Here is an 11,526-nt window from a genome sequence, read left to right on the forward strand (position 1 = left end):
GATTGTTTGAGTGAAAATTAGTGAGGTCAGTGAAGTTCCTTGGTTTGAAAGTTCCTGCTTTAGACCTTGTGGTCATTGGATGTAAAGTGGGATCAGGTTGTATGAGTTGTGGTGCATGAGGGGATGGTGGTGTTATGGTTGATGACGATGGAGAAGTTGGTGGGGTAGGTATGGTTAGGCTAGGGTTGGGTGTTTGTGGTGGGGTATGTATACTATTGGTTGGTTATACTTGGTTATGGTTAGGACTAGGAACTGTAAGAAGGAAAAGTTGAGTCAATTATTGATGGACAAATAGGACATGGTGAAGTGTTTGGGTTGGACGATTTAGATAGAGTTGGATCAGATTGTGTTGGTAAGTACAAAGGTGAGTTGGAAGATTGATATGAGCTAGGAGCAGAGTGTGAGTGATCAATAGTGGGAGATGGTAGGTCATATTCAAGATTTGAAAATATAAGCTCAGTTTCATCAACCGTGGAATTTTTTTCGGTGAAAGGAAATGTGTCTTCGTCAAATTTCGCATGACGAGTTATGGTATACATGTGATGTAGTTGGATCTAAACATAGACCTTGTGTTTTGGACTATAACCAATGAAGATGCATGGGGCACTTCATGGAAAGAGTTTGTGTTTGGTGTAGTCCAGAAAATAAAGGAAGACACGACAACCGAAAACTTCGAAGTTTGAATATGATGGAGGTTGTTGAAACAGAATTTCGAATGGTGATTTATTTTCGAGAAGGGGTGTTGGTAATCGATTTATAATATATGTGGCTGATGTGAAGGCATCGATCCAAAGGTTTGCGGGTGCATGTACATTGACTATCATGGCTAAACCGGTTTCGGTTATATGACGGTGTTTTCGCTCAACTCAACCGTTTTGTTGCAGTGTGTGTGGGCATGATAGCCGGTTTGTATGTCCCATTGATGAAAACGTTGTTGGACACGATTGTTGGTAAACTCTTTTCCACCGCCACTTTAGAAAACTTTACAATGCACGAAAATTGAGTTTGAACAAAGTTTAAGAAGGTGACGAGTATGTTGAAAAAATCAGACTTGGATTTTTAAAGGATGGTGCCAGGTAAAATGTGAATAATCATCTACGAATACAACATAATAAAAATAACCGTCGGTAGATATTATCGGTGCTTGACCCCAAAGATCACAATGTATTAAGTCCAAAACATGAAGTGCTCGTTTAGAATTGTCAATAAAAGGTAAATGATGCACTTTAGATAATTCGCATGGTGAACACAAACCAGTTTTAGGTAATAAAGATGTAACAAAAACATGCCCAAGTTTATTCAATAAAGAAACAATATCAAATGAAGCATTTCCTAATCGACTATGCTATTTATTAAATGATACACGAAGATGAGAAGCGGAAAGACCTGGAACAAGTGACAAATGGCCTTGAGATAGAACATAGAATCCATTTTCACAAGTGCTCTAGCGAGAACCGCTGCTGTTTTTCGGTCTCGAATGTGAAAAAAGGAGTTAGAAAACAAGACATCAACAGGTGAATGATTTGTTAATCTGCTTATAGAAAGAAGATTTTTTGTGAGATTGGGAACAACGAGTGTGTTTTGTAACGGTAAATTATTATTGATTTTAGTTTTGGGCAATGTGTTACCTGAGTAAGCAAATGATTCATCAAGACCTTCTGGATTACGAAGCATATGAGTTGTGGCTCCAAAATTCGCGGTCCAATCAGGTGTATTTTGGGCAATGTTGCATTGTGCTTGGAAAGGATGTGCAAGATTTGCATCTAAAGGAGTGGCCCGTTGTGCATAGCTTGCTAAGTTTGGGCAATAACTTGCATAATGTTCTTCTTTTTTGCAAAGTTGGCAATGAGGTGGGCGTCTCGGGGGGACGGGGAGATGGAGCGGCCACGCCATCGAATGAGGAACCCCGGAACCTACCACGATGTGAAAAATCACGAGATGATTTTGGGTTCGTGGTGAATTTTTGAGACTGGGCTGAGAAAGCTGCCTGAGGAGGTTGATTGTTGTTTAGTGTTAATTTGGAAAAAGATTTCGTGGTTCTTGGCATGTGCGAGCAGATCACAAAGGGTGGCGGCGGGCTCACGGTTCATTGAGCAATGGCGAAAATTTCAAAAGGAAGGACCGAGTCCACAGAGAAACCAATGAGATTTGTCAACATTAGTTACCGGATGGCCAATAGCAGCAAGCTGGTCACAAAACAATCTGAATTTCCGACAATAATCGAAAACATTTGAGGTGCCCTTTTGCAACTGTCGAAGAGAATCTCGAAGAGTATGCATTCGTTCAAGGGAAATGTGGCTATAGGCATTTTCTAGGGCTTTCCAAAATTGGCGGGCTGTTGTGTGACCGAGGGTTTCGGCCATAGCCTCCTCGGCTACGAAGGATTGCAATAGAAGCAGAACTCGTTGGTCAGCCTCTTGCCATGTTGCAAATTCAGGGTTGAGAGTAGTGCCAATGTTATTAAAAATGTTTTATAGTATGAAAACAAAGGAAAAGAAAAACACTTGTAAGGCCTCGTCACCGGTAGCCCTACTTTGGTGTTGGATTTACTCATAAACGCAGTTCTAAATATCAGAGTTAATTAAAACTTTACGCGGAATATAACTTCAACCATAACATATTACAAAACTGTCAAATCTTGTCTTAACAAACATTCAAATTTTTTTAAACATAAAACATAGTTCTTGAAAACATCATAACATTTCCTTGAGATACCAGTATCTTCGATTCTATGCCATGTGTCTTCAATCACGCGAGCTGCCTCAACCTATTTGCCTGCGTGCATACTAAAAGTCAGCCATGCTGAGTGAGTTCTAGTTAATCACATCACTTACTTTACATACACATATACGTGCCCGGAGGTACGCATTACATACTTAACCTGTCCATCATCATCATACACAATCATAACTAACCTTACGTTGTAAAGAGCATTCGCCCTACACACCTCAGATATTATTAGGGTCCGGTACCCTCCATCCTCGGATATTATTAGGGTCCGGTCACCCTTCATCCTCGGATATTATTAGGGTCCGGTCACCCTTCATCCTCGAATATTATTAGGGTCCGGTCACCCTTCATCCTCGGATATTATTAAGGTCCGGCCTCCCTTTCTTCCATACCTTTAGAACATACCTTTCTACATACATAACCGTAAGTTTCATACATACATACATCAATCATTCGTTGTCATACAACATACTTATATCATCAAACCATTACCTGTCAGTACATGCAATATCCGAAGATCGTTCATGTACCGACAAGAAAACATTCATACACTTCACATAATACATATATGGCATACACTTATCACTTAGGATAATTGTATTGACTAATCACATCGAGTATGCACACAGCCCCGAAAACATAACAAGGAATGGGGCTATAAACTCACCTGAATGCGGTTACGTTCACCATTAATCGTAATCCCCTTCTTGAGCTGTGCACGGCTAACTGTATAATATTCACATGTATCAATTAACTATTACTACTCGTATCGTATTTCTATCTTTATATAACCCACAACGAACGGGGGTCCGGGGGCAGCACCCCTGGTAGCGGGGTTTTAGGGGCGGCAGCCCCTAGCGGGGTCCAAGGGGTATAGCCCCTGGCTGGGGTTAAGCTGGGCTGGGCTTATTTAAATCAGGTCCAAATATCCATCATCTGGCCCAATTTGGGTTCAGGCCCAAGGCCCAACAGAACTGTGGCCGAGAACTCAAGATAGAGAACCCTTTTGACCGAGAACCATGCTTGACCGAAAACACCTGTTTTGACCGAGAACCTGTATCTGACCGAAAACCCCGTGGCCGAGAACTCATTGGCCGAGAACCTGTCTTGGCCGAAATCTCTGTTTGACCGAAAACCACATGGTTGACCACAGATTCTCAAAATTGGCCGAGAACCCTCAGGTCCAATGTTTTCAATTCATTTCTCCATGCTAATCATTTTTACTCATCATTGTTACTATTTTATGGTTTATAACCAGAGTTTCAACTACCCTTTAACTGTTTTGCACCCGCCGCTAAGCCGATATCTAGATCTAATTCGTTTTAGGCATAAAGTTTGGATCTTTATAAGTTTAAACGTTCTTTACTAGATCTAGGGTTTCCTTCATGAGCCGTATCTAGCCATGAGTCCATTACGTCCATTTTAAGCATCAAGTTTGCTACTTTATGATTTAACTAGACCCGATCTATTCTATGTTTAAGTTTCATGGCTAACCGTTCATAAAAAACGTAAGCTTTAAGGTCAAGAACATACCTTTAATCGTTTGCTATGTTGCGGCTTGTTCCAATATATAACTCTAACTCGTATCTTGCTTGTATGGTTAAGGTTTATCAAGATCTATGCTCGGGTTTAGGTATTGGACCACTCTCTTGGTTGCGGCCGTAAGAGGGTATTTTAGGCGTGTGTTTGGAGTGTGTAAGGAGAATAAGATGGATATTATGGATGGAAATCGAAAGGATTAGGGTTTAAGGGGTATTTATACTCCCTTATGTCCATGGACCTAAGGCCCATCTTTCCTTTTTGGTCCATAATTACCTCCATCTAATTTACCTACTTACCTTACCATCTTTATTTATTAACTCAAGTAAACTTTCCGTCATACAATAAATATAAAATATTATTATTTGAAATTTTAGGATGTTACAACACTTTAACTAAAAATAACTTTTTTAAATAATAATGATAATAAAATATGACAAAATGACAAAGAAAAAACAGAAAGGTTTAAATCGTATTAACGTAAAACTTGAGAGAGAGTATATGTTTAGTAAAAATGAAGGAAATGAGGTACGTTTAGCAACACCCTATTTATAATTGCTCTATTATTGACCACAATGAATTTATTGTTGCCTAGCTCATTTTTTTACTTCTATTGTAAGAACTTTCAAGTTAAAGTTTTGTGTCATATATACACAATTATTTCCAAAGTTAAAACAAGAAATGAAGTAACGAAATCATGTGGAATATTTGAAGATCTTCATATACAATTTAGCACTTAAATTATTGTGGATTCCACAAAATTTCCCATAACTGTTTTCATCCATAAAAAAATATATCTCTTTGAAAATTAAGATGTTCAAAATACCAAATTTGAGGTTGTTCCATTTACTTTTGAACGACCAAAAGAATCCATTCCATGGTAGTTAAAAAAAACTTAATGCTCAAAGAAAGGAAATGCTTTGAATATAATCCATGCATCTTTTTCTTTAAAAATTAGTACGAGAATAATAGTATTCCAGTAACATAGGTTTCTTGCTATACTTGTCGTGAACTCCGTTATGGATCATTTATGCATGCCCACTAGACGTAAACTCCAAATATCATTTCGATAAGGCTACACCTTTTGGGTTTTAAACTTTGTGAAGGTGCAACGTTTTGAGAACTAACGGACCTATCGTCTAATCTATCACTCATCTGTTCACTGAGCTTACCGTTTTAGAAACCGGACCACGTCTTGAAGATCCATTCTAAGACAATAATGTTAATTTTGTGGCAATTTATTTAAATCGTCCTATTATTGTCCAGAGTGAATTTATTGCCGTCTTAACTCATTTTGATATCTATTTTGAGGGTTTTCATGTTAAAGTTTGTGTCTTCTTTGGGTGCTTAATTATTACTTCATTCCCCCCTATTAAAAATGTTCATATTTTTTTTGTTTATTCATAAAAGTCCATTTTCAAAATTTATTAGTCATTCAAAGTTTACCCTTAAACACACAATTAGTATTATAAACAATATTGATGGACTTAATTTGCAAGAGCATTATTGTCATTTGGTAAACAAATAAAATAATCATTTAATTCACCTTAAACTTTGTGGTTTTAAATTTTGACATTAAAGAGTGAAGGAGAGAGTATTTAGGTTGATTTGATTTTTATTTATTATACCCCATTTAAGGGAACCCTTCAAGGATCTACACTAGCGACTAAAAGATTGTGCGAGTAAAAAACGTTTTGATACGTCTGTAAAAAATCAAAATCAACACTAGGAATGTTTGACGAAGGTTCATTTATTTACATTCGAAAAATATCAAATTATGCAATAACTCGTCTAATTTTCTTAACGAACGGACATGCACCAAAAAATATATTCGTTTAATTGTTCATGTTTGTCTTGTTGGGCTCATGTTTGTGCAGTTTAGTTCAAGTTACACAAACCAACATGAACATTTTGTTCTGATTCCAAAATTATTACCCCACAACTATTTTGATTAAGATAGGAATATATCTTGGAAAATTAGGATGCTCAAAATGCCAATTTGATTTGAGGTTCCTCCATATATTTCACTTTTGAAAGACCAAATCCAATCCATTGTAGTTAAACAACATATTACTCGAAGAAAAGAAGTTCTTCGAATATAAATCCATGCATCTTTTTTCTTAAAAAGTAGTACGGGAATAGTTGTATTCCCGTAACAAGGATTTATTGTTATACTTTTTCATGAACTCCATTATGGAAGACTCATGCATGCTCACTAGACGTAAACTTCACATGATATTTGGATAAGATGCATTTCACATACACCTTTTATGTGACTGTTGTATATAGTTAAAATTTGGCCCATTAATTGTCATTATATTATAGTCTTTGGGGTTTTAAACTTATGTAAGGAGAAATATTTTTTGAAAACCAAAACATGTTTATTTTCTTAACAAACGAACATGAACAAAAAAACCAATTGTTTAATTGTTCATGTTTGTGTTGGACTGAAGTTGAATACACATAAGCATGCTCTTATTAGTGTTTGTTAAGTTTGATTAAAGTTAAATGAACCAACATCAACATTTGAATACATTATTACACTAAATAAATCCATCTGCCGAAAGGTGAATCTGGTTCTTCCACTTACTTCGTGAGACACATGGGCATGGGCTAAATATATAACTATAAAACCGGAAGAAACAACTAAAACTGACAAACAACCACACAATCATTAATTCCAACTCAGAAAGAACATAAACATGGGAAGGTGCAACACGTGTCAAAGAATAACGATTAGAATGCCGGGGTCACAATACCGAATATGTCCCGTGTGCAAACCTGTTAACCTTTTTAACCGAAAGATCATGAACCCTGTTCTCTTTCGAACCGGGCAGTTTATCAACGCAGCAACAAAGCACTATCAGCATGATCTTCAACGAAAACAGCAGCCGCCTCAGTTGCAACACTACAGAATACATCAACAATTGCCTCATACTCATGGCAGGAAAAGGGCAGTGTTGTGTGGTATCACCTACAATGGCCACAAAAAGAAACTTGAAGCTAGTGTTCTTAATGTCAGGAGCATGCAACAGTTACTAGTTAACAAATTGGGCTTTCCAAATGCTTCCATCCTCATCCTTACAGGTAAAAATATAATAATGTCATGTACATTTAACAAGAAAAAAGTATGACAATATATATGTATGTCTACTTTTGATGCAGAAGAGGAGTCGGATCGGTCCAGGATCCCAACAAAGCGCAACATACAAGCGGCGTTACAATGGCTAGTCCATGGTTGCCAATCCGGGGACTCGTTGTTGTTCTACTATGCAGGCCATGCGTGCCGCGTTCCTGATAAACATGGAGATGAGGCTGATGGGTATGATGAAGCGTTGTGCCCTCTTGACTATAGAGTGGCTGGAGTGATTATAGATGATGAAATCAATGCCACCCTTGTAGCACCACTGCCTCATGGTGTTACGCTTCACACTGTCGTCGACACTTGCTTCAGCGGCACCCTTCTGGATCTACCTTTTCTTTGCAAGATCAGCTGGTCAGTACTGAAAACCAAATATCTTTTATATAGAAAGATTACTTCTCAAATAAATGGAATATGATAAAGTTAGCCAACTAATTTATAATAATAATGATAGGTATCATCGTATTCAAACTTAATGGCTTACAGACAAATTAAAAGATATATGATGAATCAAATAAAAATATGTTAACCTTCCAAGCAGGGATGGACTGTATAAGTGGGAAGAACACTAACTTAGAGTTAAAGGAACTCGTGGAGGTAAAGCAGTGTGTATTAGTGCATGTGCAGACGACCAATACTCAGCAGATACATCAGTAAGCAAACTCATACATGTCATCCATTCATTATACAATATATGTAGGGAAAGGATCATGAAAAAACTCTTGTTTGTGAGAAAACTAAGAAACTTGATTCTACCATATATGAAGTGTACTACATATATGCAGTATATTGAAAGTTTTGCTTTTGCAGGCTTTCACAGGCAAGGCTATAGGCGCGTTGACATTTAGCTTCATCCCAACTATTGAAAATGAAAGCAAGCTGACTTATGGAACACTACTCTCGTCTATGCGAAGAATCGTACACCATGCACAACAAGTGGCATGCCGACTTTTGCCACGTGCATCTTCTATGTTGCAGGTACTTCTGTAATAATTTAAATCAATCCTTAATATAGGTGCATAACGTGTTGGGAAAATTGGAACAAGCTAATAAGAAATTTGAAAAGAATAAATTTTAATGGTGTAATGAAAATTAAAACACTGAGAACTAACTAGGTGAAAACTTGTCCTACATAATGCAGTTTGTATACCTTGAACCTACATGTAAGCATTTTAGTTATCTTTTACTACAATTCCTACTACACAGTACACACGCATCATTGATAGACGTGTAAATGAGCCGAGATGCTTAGGAGCTACTAGATATCAAAATATCGTTACAAACTCAAATCAAGCCAAGCTTAAACGAACCAAGCTCGAGCTTTTATCTAGGCTCATTCAATAAAGGGGTATGAGATTCACATATCAAGCTTGAGCCAACATGCGAACCAAGAAGCTTTTCATTTTATATAACTTCTATGTTATGCACTATTATAAATAACTATTACTATATATAAAAGTATGACAAAAAGTAACATATATAATTTATAAAGAATATTATTATATATTTGTAGTTAAATATAAAATACCTAATTAAAATAATTAATAAAAGAGCTAAGCGAGCTTGAAAATTTAGTCATGAGCCGAGCTCGAGTTTTAGAGATAGAGCTTTAAACAAGTCAAGCTCAAGCCTTAACGAGCTCGGGTTCAGCCCAGCTTGTTTACACCACTATTCGTCGACACTGCTAAGCATTAAACACCACCTTTTATAAGTTTAAGAGTAACACTAATAAGTGTAGTTAAACTTCACCGTTTTTACAGTTTTTTTAACATCTTCCCACTACTAAATGCTCAATTGCTAACTACAAACTGGTCTTAATTTGTAGGAGCCTCAACTATCCTCTGTCACAAGATTTGAGATTCACTCGGAGCCTGTTATATTCTAGAGAATACTTCTGAGCGGTGTTATCCCCATAGTTATAATGTCACTTTCCTTTGTGATGGAATTAGTAGTAAGATAAACTATGTAATACCCCCGTTCTCTATGTTGTGATATATTATTATTATCAAGCAATAAAATATTAAAGTGAGTTATAATAATATTCATATACCTTTTTTTCTGTTTTTTTAAGTAGTGACAATAGTTGCAACCAAAACATTTTCGGAAGTTATATTTGCTACTGATTAATGGCGGAAAATGTTCAATTGCTAATTTCGCGACCTATTTTGTTTGGTCGCTAATTTTGCGACAAAAGACTTTCGGTCGGAAAACTTACGACCGTTTTTGCGACCAATTTAATTCTTATTTTATTAGTTTTTGTTATATTTTAACTAACCACCATTTTTACAACCGAAACAATTTTGTCCGCTACATTTGTGACTGATTAACGACCAAATAATTTCGGTTAATAAATTTGCGATGGATTTTTATCTTGGTCGCTAACTTTGCAACCTATTCTATTTTGGTCACTAATTTTGCGACCGTTTTTGAATTTGGTCATAGATATAGTTGCTAATTTCGTGACCATTTTGGTTGCTCACAAAGTTCGGTCGCCTTTGCCCATTTGTGTAGTAGTGTTGTTTATGGTTATTTTTTAGTGCTAGACCCAGATTAACACTTACGGTAGCTTAGATATATGAAAAGGTTTAAAACTTGCTAGTCATGATAGATGTGAAGAGGGGAGCTTGTTAAGGTGTGCATTTAAAGAGAAGCTAGGTAACCCGCCGGTTAGAGTAGTGAAAATCTTTAATATAGTGGGAACCTACAGAGCAAGACGCAAGGTAGGACCTATGGAACCAATACAGTTGGTAGGACCTTAGAGCTGTACGTGTGGTAGGACTTACACATCCAATACGACTGATAGAACCTAAGGAGCCAATACAGCATGTAGGATCTATGGAGCCAACATAGCTTGAAAGACCTTCTGAACCAAGACGGATGGTAGGACATACGGAGCCAATACGCTGATAAGACCTAAGGAGCTGATACGGTATGTAGGACCTTTGGAGCCAACATGGTTGGAAGGGAGGTAGGACCAACAGAGCCAACATGGCTCGAAGGATCTACAGAGACGTGTGGTAAGACCTATGGAGCCAAGATGCGTGGTAGGAATTACGAAGGCAGGACGTGTGGTGTGACCTAGGGATCCAAGACGTGTGGCGAGACCTACCGAGAATCATCACTATAAAACGCATATAATTATTGAAGAAGTTTCATGAGCATGTTAAATTAAAGTCATCAACATATTATCATAAGAATATAATATATTGGATCATTTCAGAAGTTTTTTTACTGCGAGAAGTGAAGGTGTAACTCCATTAATCCCTAATTTCACTCCCTTTCTTATGTGTAGGTGCATATGTATGTGTGTATGTATGTATGTTTGTATATGTGTACTTATGTTTGTATATGTGTATGTATGTTTGTATGTGTGTAGGTACATATGTTTGAATGTGGCTCGGTGCATCTATATATTTGTAGGTAGGTTTGAATGTGTAATTAAGACATAATTACAACCAACCTACATACATGTACGTAACATCATATGAAAGGGAGTGAAATTAGGGATTAATGGATTGAATGCGTAATTAAGATATAAATACAACCAACCTACATATATGTATGTAACATCATACGAAAGGGAGTGAAATTAGGGATTAATGGAGTTATATCTTCACTTCTCGCACTTCTCGTTGTAATATCACTTCTTGAAAGATCCATCCCCTATATATAGGGGATGGATCTTGGGAGAAGTGATATTACAGCGAGAGGTGAAGGTGTAACTCCATTAATCCCTAACTTCACTTCGTTTCTTATGATGTTACGTACATGTATGTGGTTGGTTGTAATTATGTCTTAATTACACATTCAAACCTACCTATACACATATAAATGTACCGAGCCACATTCAAACCTACATACCTACACACATACAAACATACATACACATATACAAACATACGTACACATATACAAACATACGTACCTACACACATACATACGCAACTACTGATTGCCGTCGTTTGAGTCAATCAAAAACCTAATTATTCTAAATAGTTAGAGCAAGTAGGGTATCGTATCACAAGGATTATGTGGTTAATGAGTTCGTGTAACAGATTTCTAATTATGAAGTGACTGGTTTTTAGTGCTGATCACACAAGCAGATTTAGTGAAAG

The 11,526-nt window shown here is 36.9% G+C and overlaps 1 pseudogene across 1 annotated transcript; it reads left to right on the forward strand.

Annotated features, from left to right (window-relative positions):
- Positions 1 to 6,873: 6,873 nt before the first annotated feature.
- LOC143594240 (metacaspase-1-like) lies at positions 6,874 to 9,296 on the forward strand (annotated as a pseudogene). Its single transcript, XR_013146294.1, has 5 exons — positions 6,874 to 7,356; positions 7,435 to 7,765; positions 7,953 to 8,064; positions 8,222 to 8,389; positions 9,237 to 9,296. The product of XR_013146294.1 is annotated as a metacaspase-1-like (transcript).
- Positions 9,297 to 11,526: the final 2,230 nt, after the last annotated feature.

Source organism: Bidens hawaiensis, unplaced genomic scaffold (genome assembly GCF_021521415.1).
Source record: "Bidens hawaiensis isolate Kalapana, Puna unplaced genomic scaffold, B.hawaiensis_p1.1 tig00043403_1, whole genome shotgun sequence".
In the NCBI taxonomy this organism is placed as follows: Eukaryota; Viridiplantae; Streptophyta; class Magnoliopsida; order Asterales; family Asteraceae; genus Bidens; species Bidens hawaiensis.